Source organism: Bos grunniens, chromosome 23 (genome assembly GCF_055505025.1).
Source record: "Bos grunniens cultivar Pamir isolate PY7600 chromosome 23, Bosgru_T2T1.0, whole genome shotgun sequence".
NCBI lineage: Eukaryota > Metazoa > Chordata > Mammalia > Artiodactyla > Bovidae > Bos > Bos grunniens.
The window spans coordinates 30,295,482-30,301,481 of NC_141187.1; positions in this window are offsets into that span (position 1 = coordinate 30,295,482).

The window sequence follows — 6,000 nt, forward strand, 5'->3', positions numbered from 1 at the left end:
TGAATACTTTCGCTTCCCATATAGCTTTTCTTTAATATTTTGATGTCTGAAATTACACTTTGATGTCTGAAGACAATCTTGTACACACTTTGTTGTAATATACCCCCAATTAGTCACTATGTCATTCTGCTTCTGTCTCTGCTTATGGCTGCCTCTTGCATCACCTCCCTCTTCCTCCTGGGTTTAACTTTGCTCTTCCTGAGAGGAAAATGTTAGGAGATCTCTCAGCAAAGGTTTGTGGTAAACTACATTTTCTTTTCTCATTTTGGAGCTAGAGTTTAACTGAGTGGTCGTTTAGTTTAATGGCATTTCTATCAGAAGGTCAGGGACTCTTCCACAAACTCCCTTGTTGCTGTTGAGAAGTCTGCTGATGTTTGACTTGCTTGCTCCTTGGGATATGTTCTCCTTCTCACTACTTTTCAGATTTCCCTGTCTGTCTTTTGTTCACGTTCTGTTCTAGGGGTAGGCTTGTCTTTATCCTGTTCAGCACCTGTGTTTCTTGAATCTATGCTTGGTAGCTTTTATCAGTTCTGAAAAACTCACACTTAATGTCTCTTAAAATATTACTTCTCTCAATTTCTCTCTTCATTCCTCCCAGAGATGTCGACATAGATGTCGACAACTTACAAGAGTTCCGGGAGGAGAGAAGAGAGAAATTGAGAGAAGTAATATTTTAAGAGGCATTAAGTGTGAGTTTTCCAAAACCTAAAAGTTGAGAGTTACATTTTATTCTATGGAAATTTTTAGGACTCCAAGCCCGGGAGACAGGATCTCAGGTAACCCTGAGAAGACTGCTCCAGAAAGGCGAGGGGAGGAGCCAGGTTATGTAGATAAGTTTTATAGCAAAGGGCAAGTAGTCTGACCATCAAAAGATTATTGTTAATTAAAGAAAACCAGATGTCCCTAGTTAAGGAATTTAGCACTTTTCTAAAGTAAGGGAAGATGCAAAAGTCTAGACTCACTGAAATCATTCCTTTGATAGACACCTCAGCTGTCTGGGGCCATTATCCCGTTTTCACATCCTAAGCTTCCTTTTCTCAGGGCTCACTGCAGGGAGCGACTGTAATCTGGTGGCTGCTAGATAGCAGGTATTCTCCTTCCTGAGTTCCTTTAGGGCTCACCAGCTCACATCTGAGGGCTGTAGTCACCGGTGACTGTGACATTCTTATCTACTGATGTGGTAGGAAATATTCCATTTCTCACAGCCACCAAGGATTTAAAGAGCAAAATGAAAATTCTTTGAGCATGTCAGTATACTCATCTGTTTTCTTGTGAAACTGAAAGAACAGTTCTAACTGACCACTTAACTCACAGTGCAACTGGAAGAAATGTTATTTTTGTTTTTATAACACAATGGTTAGCTTACAATATGGTGAAGCTCAGGATGAGTTCTACTCATCAGCTGTAAATTTAAGATGAAAATTTCAAAAACTCCTGTAGCAAGTCCACAGTGCCTCTATGATCATGGTGTGTGCTTCAGTGGGGAGAGAATGGGGCCTTTGAGGAACACAGCCCCGATAGTTCTTGACTTCCTTAGGGGGGAAAAAAAGGTCTTTTATTTAAACAGCTCTTGTTTATTGGAGGAAATACCTATTTTCTCAATACTTAAATTTTCTTTATTTCAATTGCCTTATCTATAAAATGGACATCAGATTCTGGCTGAAGATAGAAGCCCGGGTCTTGTTTATTGGAGGAATACCTATTTTCTCAGTACTTAAATTTTCTTTATTTCAATTGCCTTATCTGTAAAATGGACATCAGATTCTGGCTGAAGATAGAAGCCTGGATCTGATCATCCCTTGAGGCTCTTCCCAGCTCTAAGATTTTAAGTCATTGTTAGCAGCAGCAGGGCTTTCCAGACCAATGCAGGAGATGTTAGAATCCCTGGGGTTGGGGAGATCCCCTGGAGTAGGAAATAGTGACCACTCTAGTATTCCTGCCTGGAATATCCCATGGACAGAGGAGACTAGTAGGCTAAGTCCATGGGGTTGCAAAGAGTTGGACATGACTGAGCGACTGAGCACACACAGCAGCGTTGTTGACACTTACACTGCACCAGGCAATGTGCCCAGCACTTTTACATGTATTGATTTCTGATAGTAATCCTAGAGTGGATTTGAGGTAGGAGATAGATGGGCTCCAAGCTAGGTATTTACAACTGGCTGCCTGTTCACACCTGGGGTGAGATGATGAGCCCCAGGCTGTCCATTCATCAGCAGCCCCTGTTACAAATCCTGAAGCACTCCTGCTTCAAATGGGCCCTAGGACTGTATGTTTATGACTGAACTCCTGTCTATATTTTGAGATCTATGTTGTGGTCTGTGTGGGGGTTGGAAAAGAATTTCCAGATGTGAGGCACAATGAGAGGAGAATAAAGTTTACTAGAGTGGGAGACGGAGAAGGCAATGGAACCCCACTCCAGTACTCTTGCCTGGAAAATCCCATGGACGGAGAAGCCTGGTGGGCTGCAGTCCATGGTGTCGCTAAGAGTCAGACACGACTGAGTGACTTCACTTTCACTTTTCACTTTCATGCATTGGAGAAGGAAATGGCAACCCACTCCAGCCTGGAGAGTCCCAGGGATGGGGGAGGCTAGTGGGCTGCCGTCTCTGGGGTCTCACAGAGTCGGACACGACTGAAGCGACCTAGCAGCAGAGTGGGAGAGGCTGTTAGAACAGCACCCCGGCTCAAAGGAGAGCTAACACTTTCAAAGACTTGCAGTCAATTTTTATAGCCTTAAGACAGAGAAAATTTCTACTGAAATGGTGGCATTAGGTGATTAGTTAGGATGCTATAGGGTGGATGGTAGCGTGGGTATTTTACATAATATGGGGTCAGGGAACTGGCTGGTTTTGATCTGGAGGCTCATGGCAAATATTGCTTTTGGGGCTTGGTCAGTTCCAGAGATTTTTATCCTGTGACCTTGGTGCAGGGTTCCACAAGCTACACCTCAGTATAAAAACCAGCAACAGGGCCTTCCCTGGTGGCTCAGTGGTACAGAATCTGCCTGTCAAGGCAGGAGAGTGGGTTCAATTCCCGGTCTGCAAAGACCCCACATCCCATGGGGCAACTAAGCTCGTGCAACACAACTATTGAGCCTGTGCTCTGGAGCCCAGAAGCCGCAACTACTGAAGCCCCCACTCCTTGGAGCCCGTGCTCCACAGGAAGAGAAGCCACCACAATGAGAAGCCTGTGTATTGCAACTAAAGAGTAGCCCCCACTGGCCCAACCAGGGGATCCATCTTAACTGAAGGATGCGTGAGTATCCAGGGAAGGGTCCAGAGGCAAATTAACCATGGGGTCAAAAAAATACAGTTGGCCAAAAGAAGACAAATACGTGGAAGACTGCCTCCTAATAGATTTAAACTTCCCAAAGGTGTCTCTCTCTCTCTCTCTCTCTCTTTCTGAGTTCGCCTGTCTTTCTGCAATATAATTTTCTTTTTGATAAACTTTCTACTTTTACCTTCTGCCTCTTCACCTGCTTTGTTTTTGACAAAGCAGGCAAGAACTAGAGACTCAGACGTAACTGCTGACCCCTGTGGTCCAGTGGTAAGGACTTCCGGTCCAGGGAACGAAGGTCTTGCTTTCAGCTACTGCTCACTGCTGCTTGCTGTTGCCTACCTCTGAAATCAGGTTCTTGTTCCCAGTTTTCAGACCAGGAGTCTACAAGCTCAAGGAGATAAAGTAAACCTCCCTGAGGTCACACAAATCTGAGTCAGGATCTGAATCGGGGTGTCCCTGTTTCTAGAACCCATGGTTTTCACTGAGCACAAAGGTATGAGGTCATTGCTTTCCCAGGAGACTTAGAAGGAAGAATCTGCAATCTGTCCCCATTCCTATGAGAAACAAGGGGTAGAATCAGCACTCACTCTTCAGTCCCTCAGATTGACAGCTCCCTGGGGATAGGAGGTAAGTCATGAGGTCTCGGAAGGGATCCTATTACTCTTTAGGCCCTGGGGAAATCGGTTGATTTTTCCAAGGTCAAAGTCATTGGCTGAACCAAGACCAGGACAGGAAGCCTTCACATTCCCAGGGTGGGTACCTTGACTTATTTGCATTAACTGTTTCTTCTCTTGGGGCCATTCACCCCGTCTCAGAATCCCTATACAAAGAGACTGCTATGAGGGGATGATGCTGGTGGCAATGGCTTTATTGTCATCATAAGGATAATTAGCTCTTGTGTCTTCTTTCTAATGAGGGGTGGGAGGGAGAGAATTTACAAAAATAATATTCACTGGTGATGTTACTGAGTCCAAACTCGCTCTGCTTGCCACACGACAGGCCATTGAATCCAAGAGACGAGGTGTTGAGGCAAGGAAGAGACTTTAATCGGGGAGCTGGCAGACCAAGAAGAGGACAGGCTAGCGCCTCAAAATAACCATCTTATTGGGGTCTGGATGCCACGTGCTTTTATAGATCAGAGAGGAACTAAAGTTAAGAGGAAGGATAGAGAGGGAGATGCAGTGGGGAAGTAAAGCAAAACGGTCTTCAGTCTTGCAATGTTGTAGCCACGCGTTCCGGGAAACAAACTCACTCAGGACAATGCAGATGGTGGAGTGCAGTTTATTACACTGGCGGGCCCAAGGCAGAGTGTCCTCTTAGCCAAGGACCCTGACCAGTTTTCGTGAAAACCTTATATACCCTAAGTGTACGTGCTCAAACCCACCTCCCCAAATTCTCTGAAACTAGTCTGAACAAAGGAAAAGAAAGATACAATCCAAGTTAACCTGTGATTTGTATGACTTAATCCTAGGTAGTTAACAGTGGACAATTATCAATAGGCCTGTGGTCATACCCCAATAAGCAAGCTAGAATTTATGATTCTATTCAGTTACACAGATAATTAGGGTATTCTTTTAGGCAATGGAGAGTCTAGGTACAAGCCCTGGGGCTCTTCCAACCTGGGGTCTGATTTTCCAATTGGTATGTCATTTCCATAGATAATGGGCATATAGCTCAAAGTCCACAGTCCGGCCCAAGATGGAGTCCTGCTTTCAAGATGGGGCCCTGTTCTGTCTGTTTCCTCCTTCAATGCTATTTCCAGGTAGATAGTGTCGGAATTGAGCCAACTTGTAGGACACCCAGCTGGTGTCCAGAGAATTGTTGATGTGTTGAACTCCCTGCTGCTACTTCACATTGGAATAAGGTTCCAGAATCATATTATATTGTTAATCCATTTTTAAATAAAATCTTTTTCACTTAAAGAGACTAAGATTCAGAGGCCTTATGTAACTTGCCTCTGGCAGGATGAGAGTTTGAACTTTCTTAATAATGAAGCCAAAGGGCTTTGAACTGTACCAGGGACCTGACTACAATGATTGGCCCTGAGATGGCTACCTTATTGTTGTAGGAAGGTGGGGGCAGGGATGGGGGAGCCCTCCAGGGCCCCAAGAGCGGGCTCTTGTCTAACACTCAGAAAAGAATTGTCCAAGGAGACATGTTGACAAAGCAAGAGACTTTATTGGAAGAAGGCACCCGAGCAGAAAGCAGTAGGGTAAGGGAACCCAGGAGAACTGCTCTGCCATGTGGCTCGGGTTTTATGGTGATGGGATTAGTTTCTGGGTTGTCTTTGGCCAATCATTCTGACTCAGAGTCCTTCCTGGTGGCTCACGCATCGCTCAGTCAAGATGGATGCTAGCGAGAGGGATTCTGGGAAGTGGTCGGACACGTGGTGTCTCCTTTTGACCTTTCCGGAACTCTTCTGGTTGGTGGTGGCTTATTAGTTCTGTATTCCTTACCAGGACCTCCTGTTGTAAAACATCTCATGCGAATGGTTACTAGAGAGTCTGGCCAGGGTGGGTGGTTTCAGTCACTGTGCTTCCCCTAACATTATCAAGGGTCATCCAGACACACTCTCTAGTGACCTGCAATCTGGCACAAAAATCAGCACTGAGCCAATCAAAAAAGCCTTTCTCTGAAATTTGGAGTTTGAATAGCTCAGGTAGGACCTGAAGAGTAAGAGTTGTGATCTTGTGGTGATGATAAAGACCTTAAAAACAT